We start from the raw sequence: 12,940 nt of genomic DNA, 5'->3' as shown, positions 1-12,940 counted from the left end.
TTCTACAGCATAAAAGTATCTCTATGTTAAGAAACTGCTCAGAAAACATAAAAAGTGCATGCAGTGAAGTAAGAACTAGGGAAAAAGCAAGAAAACACAAACCACAATTTCAGCCTCTTCTACTTTTTGTCTACTATGTGTTTAAAACAGCTAAATATAAGAGTAAAAAGAGGCTTCAGTGGCATATCTCCTATAAAAAATAAGATATTAAAACCAGAAACCGTATTCACAATAATTTTAAGATGTGAATTGATATATTAAAATAAATCAAATGCGCCCCTCCCCCTCGCCGCCGACCGAGTTCTTCCTTTTCAGAACCAGTCGTCGTCTTGTTTTCGCGGAGATTTTCCTGCTACTGCTGCTGCTGCCGCCGCCACTACCGCTGGGTTCATTTGCCCCGACCCCTTCCCGCCGCCCCGCCCCCAGCCCCACACAAGATGTCAGAGGATTTAGCAAAGCAGCTGGCAAGCTACAAAGCTCAGCTCCAGCAAGTTGAAGCTGCATTATCTGGAAATGGAGAAAATGAAGATTTGCTAAAATTGAAGAAAGATTTACAAGAAGTTATAGAACTAACCAAAGACCTTCTGTCAACTCAACCTTCTGAGACGCTTGCAAGTTCAGACAGTTTTGCTTCTACTCAACCTACTCATTCATGGAAAGTAGGAGACAAGTGTATGGCAATCTGGAGTGAAGATGGACAGTGTTATGAAGCGGAGACTGAAGAGATAGATGAAGAAAATGGCACCGCTGCAATCACCTTTGCTGGTTATGGCAATGCTGAAGTGACTCCACCGTTGAACCTCAAGCCTGTAGAATAAGGAGGGAAGGCAAAGGAGGACAGTGGCAACAAACCCATGTCAAAAAAAGAAATGATTGCCCAGCAGCGTGAATATAAAACGAAGAAAGCTTTGAAAAAAGCTCAGAGAATACAAGAACTTGAGCAGGAAAGAGAGGACCAGAAAGTGAAATGGCAACAATTCAACAACAGAGCCTATTCCAAAAACAAAAAAGGCCAGGTAAAGAGGAACATTTTTGCATCATCTGAGAGTGTGACTGGCAAAGTTGGAGTAGGAACATGTGGAATTGCCGATAAACCTATGACACAATATCAAGATACCTCTAAATACAATGTCAGGCATTTGATGCCTCAATAATCAGAAAAACTATTGGATTTCATCTCTGCAGGGTTTTACATTTACCTTTTTATCCTTATATTTTTCTAAAGGTAAATTATTTGTTAGATGAGTAAGCAAGATACCACTGTCGTCATTGGTTGACTTCAGTAGAATGAAACGTGAAGAAATTGCATTTGATAACTGCTATTTGTTTAACTTTTCTCATTATCAGTACTACGGTTCCTCAAAGTTTGTTGAATAAAGCAACTTTTGTAAATGCTGTTTCATACAGCACTTAGATGAATTATTGATCATCCTAATATCAGGTGCCTACTTAACCTATGGTATGTACTTTTTGTAAGTTGCAACTTGAAATTTTCAGATGCTTTGACCTTGACACATACTCTAGCAATTCACTGGAACACCAAGGCAAAAACACCAACCTGCTAAAGAGATCCTTTCATTTTTCTTATTTTCAACTTTAAAACTTAGCTGTTGTTCAGTTAAGTATAAAGATAGGTTAATTTGTAAATGGCAAAGTTTGTTTTGAGGTTTTTCCTCAAATACTTGTTTCCTAGGCCTATTAGGCCATCTCTAAAATTGATCTGTTTTGTTTTTATGTACTCTTAGTTCTATGTAAGAAACCTTAGGATGAGCTCCCTTTTCTAAGGTGTTTTTGTTTTTTGTATGTTTGCTTTTTTCCTGTTTCTGTTTTTGTTTTTTCTTTTCTCATTTACTGTAGTGGTACCATGTTTTGAATGTCTAATGTTTATATGGGAGAACAAAAAGCTGATGTATAGCCCTGTATACAGTGTAGATACTATTTTTGTAAAAAAAAAAAAAAAAAAAAAAAAAACAAGGCTAAATTAATGAACAAGAGTACTGAATATTTCATCATTAAAAATTCTTGTATTTCTTGTGCATTAATCTGACCACAATTTCCCCGTATATTATGTTCATTCAGCTGTTTGTAATTTTTGTTAATTAGATCAAGTTGTCTGCATTTGTTGCTGTAAGTGAACATCACAGTTATCCTGAGTTGAGTTTAAGTCAAATACATGCATAGAAAAGCGTCTTCCTATTAATGGAAGAAGATAATTTTTAGGATGTGTATTATTTCAGTTTTGTATGTTTAATTTTTATTAAATAAAGTGTTTTTAAAATTAAAAAAATAAATAAATAAAATGCAAACCTATATTGAATAACCTGTGGACAATTTACAACAAAGAATAATGACTATACATCAGCATTTGAAGCAATCACTAGTAAGCTTCAAAGAAAAGGAGTAAACTAACCATTCTCTTGGCAAAATAGATAGTAATTCATATTGTATTCTTTGATAGTTCTCATCTACTCCAAAGGAATTTCAGCACTGTCTTTCCTGGTCCTCCTTCGCTTCCCCAACAACCTAGACGGCTGGAAAGCCCTTATATTAGACTGTTAACATTGATTTTTTTTAATTTTAATTTTAATTTTTATTTTTTTGAGACGGAGTCTCTCTCTGTTGCCCAGGCTGGAGTGCAGTGGACGGATCTCAGCTCACTGCAAGCTCCGCCTCCCAGGTTTACGCCATTCTTCTGCCTCAGCCTCCCGAGTAGCTGGGACTACAGGCGCCTGCCACCTCGCCCGACTAGTTTTTTGTATTTTTTAGTAGAGACGGGGTTTCACCATGTTAGCCAGGATGGTCTCGATCTCCTGACCTCGGAATTCTAGTAATTCTAATGGATTGAACAAAGCCAGGACACACTTGTAACAACTCTTTCAGTGACCTATTATGGCGCTAAGCTTTGTTGTGACAGTTTTGCACAGAGTACATGCAAAAAAAAAAAAAAAAAACAACAACAACAAAAATGCCATTACCTATTTTATTAAGAAAATTGTGTTAAAAGGAAGAAAAGAACCTCTCAATACTTTATAAAAACATAAAGCAATAACCCAGATGTACCTTCTTTTTCAAGTTCACCATGTGGCAAAAATGGCAAAATATGCTTGGTAAGCAACTGGAGTTTTCAGTTTTGTGAGTATTTATCATTTTACAGCTCCCTTTAATGTGGCAGATGCATTTCGTTAAAACCAGTGGATTAGAAAATAAAACAATGAAAATTACTCTTGACGGGGAAGGCTCTGGATAAGAACATTTTATAAAAGCCTGGTTTGCTTTCAGCTACAACCACGTTTTAGAAATAAAAAGTTTGTGGCTAAATACATGTGACCTTTTATTGTCTTTGACTTCTGTGGAAGTTTTCTGCCTTGCCTTGTCTTTTTTTTTTTTTTTTTTTTTTTTTTAGATGGAGTCTCTGTCTCCCTCCCAGGCTGGAGTACAGTGGCAGGATCTTGACTCACTGCAACCTCCACCTCCTGGGTTGAAGGAATTCTCGTGCCTCAGCCTCCTTAGTAGCTGGGATTACAGGCACCCACCACCACGCCTGGCTAATTTTTTGTATTTTTAGTAGAGATGGGGTTTCACTGTGTTAGCTAGGAAGGTCTCGATCTTCTGACCTTGTGATTCGCCCACCTTGACCTGCCAAAGTGCTGGGATTACAGGCTCAAAGCAATTAATCTAGTGATATGTCCAAGAGGTCTCTGCCCTGAGGAATCCAGTGCTGACCTATTATGCATCACTGTCTCCTGTACAGTCTAGCAGGATGGAAACTTTGTGCACTGGAACTTAAAAACTAGTAATCAGAAATTCAGTATTAAATATCACCAAAGACAGCCAAAGGCATTGGCTCATTGTTCCTGCCAAACCTATTATTCCCTGAATAATATTAATTATGAAAAATGATAGAACAAATTTCTATAAGTCATGTCTTTGTGAAATAAATGAATTTCTTTTTATAATATACATTCACATGAATAGGTTCTTCAGAATAGGTACTTTATTGTGATTTCTTTCAAAACCAGTTTATTTGAACATGTTTTTAAAACCACAGTAAGGACCTTGTTAGAATCACCATATAAAATTATAGTTATAGATGAGTTCCACTACTGGTATCTCTTACTCTGCAGATTTTGAAGATACCCTTGATGATTATTAAAACTTCTTGTTCCTTAGCAGAGAGAAGCTGACACACATACAAGTAAAGTAAGAATTGACAGGCTTTTACGGATAAGTAGAGAGGGACTGTTCTGACATCCATGCCTTGTAAGTTTAGAATTCTAAATTATTTCACCAGAAAAACTAAACTATCGTACCTTTTCTATGGCAGTATATTAGACCATTTTTACACTGCTGTAAATACCCAGGACCAAGTAATTTATAAATAAAAGAGGTTTAGTTGACTCACGGTTCCCCATGGCTTGGAAAGCCTCAGGAAACTCACAATTATAGTGGAAGGGGAAGGGGAAGCAAGGCACATCTTACATGGTGGCAGGAGAGAGAGAGAGAGAGCACAAAGGGGAAATTGCCATGCTTTTAAACCATCAGATCTCATGAGAACTCATTTACTATCACAAGAACAGCATGGGGCAAACTGCCCTCAATTCGAGATGAGATTTGGGTGGGGAAACAGAGCCAAACCATATCAGACAGGAACCCTCAACTTTGATTTGATTGGTGTTTGAATTAATCTCAAGTAGAACCCAAGAAAAATGTCAGATGATAGGAGTGGCTCAACCTACATGTGCTGAGTATATTGGTAAACCTAAGGTCTCCCCACCCTATGCCTTCTCCATACCTACTATTATCTAGGAGGACTTTAAAAGAGCTTCAGTGTATCTTAGCCTCCTATTTCTGACAAGCTGGAATGTGCTGGAGAGAGAAATGTTGAAGTTACATGACTGAAAGTTTATAAATAATGTAGTAAAGTTCTAGAAAAGATTGTGGAAGTACTGACTTTTGACCACTTCCATTGTATAGTGGGATGAAGATAAACCCTGGCACATTGGTATGTGAATTTGTAGAGGAAGTGGTGGTGTAGGGAAGAGTACAAAGAGAGTTGAGTGATGTCTATCTAATGGCTTTTAGTTTTTCTGTGAAGCATAAAACTAGCTCATTAATTTATAAGGAAGGAGCATGAAGTAATAAATTAATAAAAGTGAAAAATATTTTAAGCAAAAAATAGTTTGGGGCATAATTTTGAAGTGTCATGAATAATAGTATAAAAACTTTGAATTTCTATCACTGAGAGTGAGTCATTTTACCTCATTTTAGACTGGAATAGCAACTGTTAAATTTGCAATTAAAAAGTCATTGATAATCTTAATGAGAGCCATTTCAGTAAGGGAGAAAGTCAAATTGAAATAAATGGAGCAATAATAGAGTAGAAGAAATGGGAATACAGAGATGGATTCAAAAGTATGGCTCTAAACGAAGCAAATTCTTTGACCCAGAAATTCTACTCCTGGGAATATATCCTAAAATGTTTAAAGATTTGGCATGTTTTTCATCATGTTCCCTCTTCAAGTTCTGACACATGCAGTATATTCACAAGAATATTCAAATGAAAACTAATTGTATTAATCCACACAAGCATAATATGATAACCAAATTGTGATTGTTTAGGAAAGCCTTAAGAGGAGAACATAACTTGACCTCAGATTGAACTGGGGCCCCCTATCCTTACCCTAATGTGTGTTTTAGGGTGTACATGTTTAGCAGACCATTGGGAAAGTGAGTAGGGTAGAAGTGGTAGCAAGTGTAAGAGAGCATGCAAAAGTGAGAACCAACAAGACACATACCCACGCACACACGGCGGAGGGGGGAGAGAGGGTAAGGGGGGGAGGAGAGACAGGGGGAGAGAGAGAGAGAGAGAGAGAGAGAGCGCACCTTGATCTCTAAAACAGAAACTTTTCTGGATGGACAGAAAGAAAGAATATTGAGCTGGCCTCTAGAATGCCAGGCCTACTCAAGGAGTCATAGAAGTGCCAGTGTACCCAGTGTGCCTGAGTACTGCAAACTCCAGAAAGACAAAAATTATACCTGGGTTTGTTCACCATTGTAACACTAGCACAATACCCGACCTAATGCATATTCACTGAGCGTATTAATTAAAGAATACAGATGTCCAAAAAACTATTTCAAGATGTCATATTTTGACCAAGGAGATATGAAATACAGGAAGGACTGATAATCGATGAACACATGTGCATATACTTGAAGCAATTATTTTCAGTTTGCCTTCTTTATGGACATGCCAGCACCAATTGTGATTAGTCAATGTCCGTATTTTATAGGTAGTTTAATTGTTTGAATTTTTCCCCTGGGTTAGGGCTTAAATGAGAAGGTAGTTTAGGGAAAAACATTACTTTTTTATCAAAAATATCTTATTTTTATCAACATGGATTATCAAATTTGTTAGACAAAGGTTTCCATAGTAATGTTTAGTGGTTTTGAATGCTATTGTCACTCTTTCCAAATCTTCTGAAAACATTGTTTTTATACTTGATGGTGAGTATTACATGAAAATAATTTTGAAACATTTTAGAAAATCTAGTTTCATTGTTAAAAATACTGTATATATTCAAGATATGTGTTATTATAGCCAATTTATCTCTTTTACTACATTTTGTGTTACAGTCTTCTTCAAATGATACTTTGATATGTTCTCTATAACTCATAGAGGAAGGAACAGAAGCTCATGTAATACCTTCATTTAGTCAAGACATTTATTGAGCACCTACTATGTGCTGTACTCCTAGGTATAGTGGATAAAATGATGGCAAATGGCAACATGTTTTCAAGAGTCCAACACAGAATTACGTTAATCACTTAATTAAGGTGGGGTGCGGAGGCTCATGCCTGTAAACCCAGAACTTTGGGAGGCCAAGGTGGGTGGATCACCTGAGGTCAGGAAATCGAGACCATCCTGGCCAACATGGTGAAACCCCATCTGTACTAAAAATACAAAAAATTAGCCAGGTGTGGTGGCACATGCCTGTAATCCTAGCTACCAGGGAGGCTGAGGCAGGAGAATCACTTCAACCCTGAAGGCTGAGGTTGCAGTGAGCCAAGATCACCATTGCACTCCAGCCTGGGTGACAGAGTGAGACTCCATCTAAAAAAAAAATATATATATATATATATATATATATAAAATTAAATTACTGATTCTATAATTACATACTAGAGGAAAGGAACATGTTCTAAACTTCTACCTCAGAGAAGTTTGACCAAATAACTGAGATATGAGGGATGAGCAGGAGTGCAGGAGAAAGTCATCCATGCAAAGAAAAGAAGTTTTGAATAGGTCCTTTGACAGAAGGGAACATGGTGCACCATGAACAACTCCTTTGTAGATGGCATTAATGGAACCTCAGGGGTTACTCTTTGGCTACTTACATGGCCTATGGCTATAGCCTTGCAAGTATTGCTCAAGGAATGACAGTAGTGCAAGGGGAGGATGGAATGACAGACAGGAGCTAGCCTATGCTGGGAATGTAAAGCATTCTAAGTATTATTGCCCATTTCAGATTTTTAAATGGAAAAGTTACACAGATTTGGGAAAATCTCTCTAACTAGGCGCAGAGAATAGAGTGGAAGAAGTACAAGGTGAAATAAGGGAGAGCAGGTAAGCAGTTAGAGTAGTTGTCCAGTTGAGAGAAGATGGTGACAATGAAAGTAGAGATAGCCTCATGGACTGACAAAGATAGTATCACTCTTAAACTTTATTTATTCCTACGTCCAAGCTAATGTATACTCCTCTCTACACAATCACTACCAGGTTATTATATACATATCCTCTTGAGCACCTTCCAATGTTGATATAAACAAAAATCATATATAGGCTAGTATAACTAAGCAATAAAACACCTAGCCTGGACTCAGAAAGTTTGGTTTTAAATCTACTACCACCTTGCATGGCTATGGGAAAGTCTCTTAATCAATCCATGTCTCAGTTTTCTCTTTTGTAAAATACTTAAAATAGTATCTACTTTAGAGAGTTATGAGAATTGAATAGAATAATGTACTTTTAGGATCTATAATAATATTTAGCAGTAAAAGCCCAATAATTAGATTTCCATGTTAATAAATGATGAAATTTGATTTGTAAAGCTACAAAACAAACATCTGAATCAATTGAGCATATTATTTTATGATAATTTCAGGATAAAGTGAATATTTTATAGTGTACTATAGTGCAGCCTTTCTTTTCACATATTAAGATCCAAGGTACTTTTTTTCATTAAAAATTCTATTGTTCATTTTATATTGTAGTGATCGTGACATAAAATTTTGGTGTAGGATAAATACTGCGATACCAAATAACCTGTCTTAACTCTGGATAATTAATACTTTAACATATCTTTAAAAGTTAATTTATATTAATTATATTTAAAACCCTGACATCTATGAAATAGAATGTAAAATGAAGTTCAATTCACCTATAATAGAGAAATAAAGCTGATAACTTGAGAATAGTAAGATTTATGGAGCTTTTTAATCCTCTAAAATTACTTTATTGTTTCTCATCTATAAGGTGAGAGCCACAGACAGAATATTGCCCAATTTTATGCCAACTGTTTGGTATAAAATATATTCACTTTTTATTGAAGTATAATATTTCTTATTATTGTGATATATTTTTTGCCAAAGACATAAGAATCTGTGTATCATCCCAAGCAGAGACAATTCTTCATCCTTTCTCTTTAACATAATATAGGTTTTAAGGGCATTAGGATGACCAAAGTAGTGATAATAATAATTTCTGAAAAAGCCAGTTCAATTATCCTCATCATTGAAAAATGCCATAAACATGTTTTACGTTGTCACATTTCTAAAATACAGAATGTTGTATGTGTTTTCAAATTTTGTGAAATAGTAAATTTAAGCATAATCTAGCATTCTATTTATAGTGTTGGTTACTCATTTTACTTTTTAATACTAAAGAAAATAAAAATTCTGGCCATGTTATTGCTGCCTCAAGTCCTAAGTTTTATTTACGGCCATTCATTTGCAATGAACAAAGATAATTCTTAATGTCTCTTTTACTCCTTAAAAGATTGATAATTACTGACAATAAAACATAGAATGATTTAAGGTTTAAGAAATATAGGAATTCCCTTTCCTATAATTTATATTTATTTATTTATTAATTTATTAATTGTTTCAAAAGAATTTACCATGTGCCTTTTAAATGATGGTGAAATGCACTCCACCAAATTCTGAGGGTAAAGTGTTTAAAGAAAATAAGCCTTGTACCTACACAGAATGCTTTCCAAAGTATGAAAGTATAATGTGCACAAGTAATTTATTACGCACATAGTGCATATGGGAAAAAGATCAAGAGATAACTTGGACTGGTAGTTAGGTGACACATCACAAAAGGCCATATACAAGATATTAGCTCTAACACAGATTAAAGGCAGTCAATGAGAAAAAAATTTTAACAAAGAAGAATGATGTTCATACTTTTCTGTATTCAAAAGATCATTTTTGCAGTAGCATGGAAGGTAGATTGCTCTGCAATAGTGTAGAAGATGGTGGAAACTGGAGCAGGAGTACCAGAAAAGAGAGATAATGAAAATCCTAACTAAACAGTGATGATGAAAAAGTGAAGTAAGGAGAGATATAAAATATATTTAGTAGGAAAAAATATAGTTTATTATCAAGAGAAAAAGAAAAAATGATGTGTGTAGTGAATCCTAGGTTTTTGACTTGGGCAACCAAGTAGATAATGTAGCCAAACAGTAAGAGGGAACCAGGAGGAGGAACAGATTTGTGTGGGATGGAAAGATATGTTCATTTGAATTAAAATGAAAATATCATGTTGTGGCTATATTAAATGAGGTTGCTTTTTATAAAAGTAGTTCTGTGGTTCCCTGTGTTAGTCATAGTACATTTATTTATTCAACAAGAGTTCCTGAGTAATAGCAATGCCAAAGCAGAGTAATGGATAGGGGGGGATAATACAATAATGAATATGTATGGTCCCTGCTTTTAAAAAGTTTGAGTATGAGAGTGGAAATAAGCTCCACAAATAATCAGTATTTATCATTAGAGATGTCCAAACCAATTGCTATGAGAATTCAGGTAAGAAAGAATTTATTTGGTGACAAGTTTAAGGAAATACACGTTTTTTTTTAAATGGGATTTAAATTATACCTGAAAGATAGAAAGAAGAAACAGAATTTTGATAGGTTAAAAAAAATTGGGAAGGACATGCTAAAAGAGGGAAGAGAACGGGCACATACAGGGAAGGCGAACCACATAGAAACATCTAGTGGTTACCCAGTTTGACCAAAGTGGAAATTATATTTAGAGTAATGATGAGTATTAGTATTGGAAACCAAACTTGATCTTGAAAGAGGTCAGAGAATCAGGATTCGGCTTGGTAGCAGTGAGAATCTACTGAGAGTTTCTGAGAAGAGGGGGATGAATGACCTATCAGAGCTGTTCTTACTAATATTAATTTTGAAGCTGATTTACAAAGAGACCATTTAAGGGACTCTAGCTAGTATAGGAAAGAGGAAAGAGGAAGACCAATTTATGGGTCTTGTTAGATTGTTAGAATTGACAGAAATGAAATTTAAAAAGACACAATGGTGTCAAATCAATATTACTGAATGTATCCTAGTGACATTAACTAAAATTAGGAGGAGAGAAAGTATTTTTGTTGAAAATAGTGAGATAAGCCATGGATGAATTTCACTGGTCACCCAAGTGGTGTTGTACAACAACCTTTTGCAAACAAGAAACAAAAGTCAAAAAAGAGTTTAGGCCTAAATTTATATGTTTGTAGGATTATGAAAATCAGAAAAAAAATTATATCCATTGTGGGAATAATGATTCAGTCTTTATGATATATATTCTGAATCATCTATTTATAATATTTTCCCTATTTCAGGTGACTAAACTCTTTAGGTACAGAGATTCTTTGTTTCCCAAGCACCTAAAATATAATGTTTGATCAGGCTCTTTTGGTTTCAAGGAACAAAGTCATTTAAACAAGCTCAGGTAGCAGAGATTTAACATAAGGCTCAGTGAGAGAGATGAGACATACAGAAATAGCTGAGTAAGATCCAGAGTAGAATCAGGACATGTGGGGATTGGAACTAGATTCAAGGCAGCACTAGGAACATCAGAAGTAAAAATTCATGATTCTTCAACGAACATGGTCCCACTAGTTTCATTCCTGTGCCTCCTTTTTGGAGTCTTTATTTTTTTGTTTCTCTTACAAACTGATTTTACAATTTTCTTCTTTTTTATTACCTTAGCTATCCTGCTTATTGATAATTTCTGTGTTCTCATAACTTCTTCTTTAGCATAAGCCATCACGATCCTGGAATTTATGGTATCTGCATCCTTTCATTTCTAGCTCCTTCTGTTACCTGCCTAATTTTCTCTGTGGATACTAATATCTACTCCATAGTGTACAATGTTATTGATCCAATTCATCTCAGTTTTTGCAGAACTTTTCAGGCCTATTCACCCTATAGACTGCCTGATCAATCAATAAATCCTCTGACTTGAGTCAGCTGCCCACTCTTTGTCCAGTTAAAAGAAGCCATCTAAGCAGGAGGTCTTATAATAGAAAATATACCACTTAGTGTTAAAGTAAAATAGTTCCTCATTATTGTATTTTAAATATTTAAAAAATATATAGCCAGCTGTTTCTTGTTAGTATAATATCTACTATGATCATGTTGAACTTATAAAGTTAAATTGAATGCAACAGGTGTAACATATTTGGCTTGATGTTAACTTGCAAATCACAGAACAGAGTCTAAAATGTAGAGATTGACTTCACTTTATGGCATGTTCTATAAATATTCTTCAGTTATTTTATCAGTATTGTTTTCGTTTTCCAATTCCAGTATACATACTTCAAGTCAGGGAGTGTGTTTTTAATTCATGTTGTATTCTCTCACAAAGTTTAATAATATTGAGGTAGACAATTACAGGTATGTTGTTGGATACTGGTTGATTTCAGGTTTTATAAATTCATATTTCTCAATTTAAAGTTTAAGAGATTTAATATTTATGTGGATATATATGGGTACAAGTAGGCGCACACATGCAAGCACACATATTATTAAATACCTGTCAATTATAACTAATATCTTTTGCCCCTAAATCTACATAAATGACAAAGGAATTGTTTTAGGGCAATTTTATAATCAAGCACCTATATATAATTGCTCTTTCTTATCTTATACTGTTTGGCATTTGAATTTTTAAATATACCTTATAAAAATATTAAGGTATACATAATGGAATTAGAACAAGATCCTTTGGACCTTTCTGTTGACTCATTCTTATTGCATGAAATGATCTAAATATGTTTATCATTATCTGTTTTATTTTTCATTTAGCTAATGTTAGTTTACATCTAAACTCTCAAAGGCTAATAGTGCACTCATAAAAAGAGCCTGACTAACTGTTTAGTTTTAATATGTATATATGGATACTGAAGATTAGAATCCAATTTCTGTGTCATTTAAACATATAATTACTTTTTCCTACTTTTCTTTGTACTACCAATACAGTCAAAAAAGAATAAATAAATTAATTTTAAATGAGAAAAAGTTTATATTTTTAAATCATTACAGTGACTACTCAGAAATAGCTTTTTTATTCATAAAGAATCACAAGGATGTTGTATCAAAGAAACAATGATCAAAGATGGTAAGTATTTATTATTCAACATGTACTTGGGCACCTTTGTGAACAAGTAGCATGCAGTCATTGGTAATACCAAAACAAGTAAGACCAATTTACTGCCTTTCAAATGTTTACAATCTATGTGAAGAAGATGGAACTGCCAGCAAATAAAGTAAATAAAGTGTTATAAGACCCACATTGGAAGTTCAACATGTAAAAAAAATTAGTCTTCAACTCAATGTACATGAAACATGATTTTGCTTTTTCTGTAATTCAAAGTATT

At 34.6% G+C, this 12,940-nt stretch overlaps 1 pseudogene across 1 annotated transcript; it reads left to right on the top strand.

The window, feature by feature from the left end:
* The first annotated feature begins 278 nt into the window (after positions 1-278).
* On the top strand, positions 279-1,159 carry LOC112624949 (annotated as a pseudogene). The gene has a single exon (XR_003119494.1). The product of XR_003119494.1 is annotated as a survival of motor neuron-related-splicing factor 30 pseudogene (transcript).
* Positions 1,160-12,940: the final 11,781 nt, after the last annotated feature.

The sequence above is a fragment of the Theropithecus gelada genome, chromosome 5 (genome assembly GCF_003255815.1).
Source record: "Theropithecus gelada isolate Dixy chromosome 5, Tgel_1.0, whole genome shotgun sequence".
Taxonomy (NCBI): Eukaryota; Metazoa; Chordata; class Mammalia; order Primates; family Cercopithecidae; genus Theropithecus; species Theropithecus gelada.
Note: the sequence above shows the minus strand (reverse complement) of the source record. Positions and strands in the feature narration are given on the sequence as shown.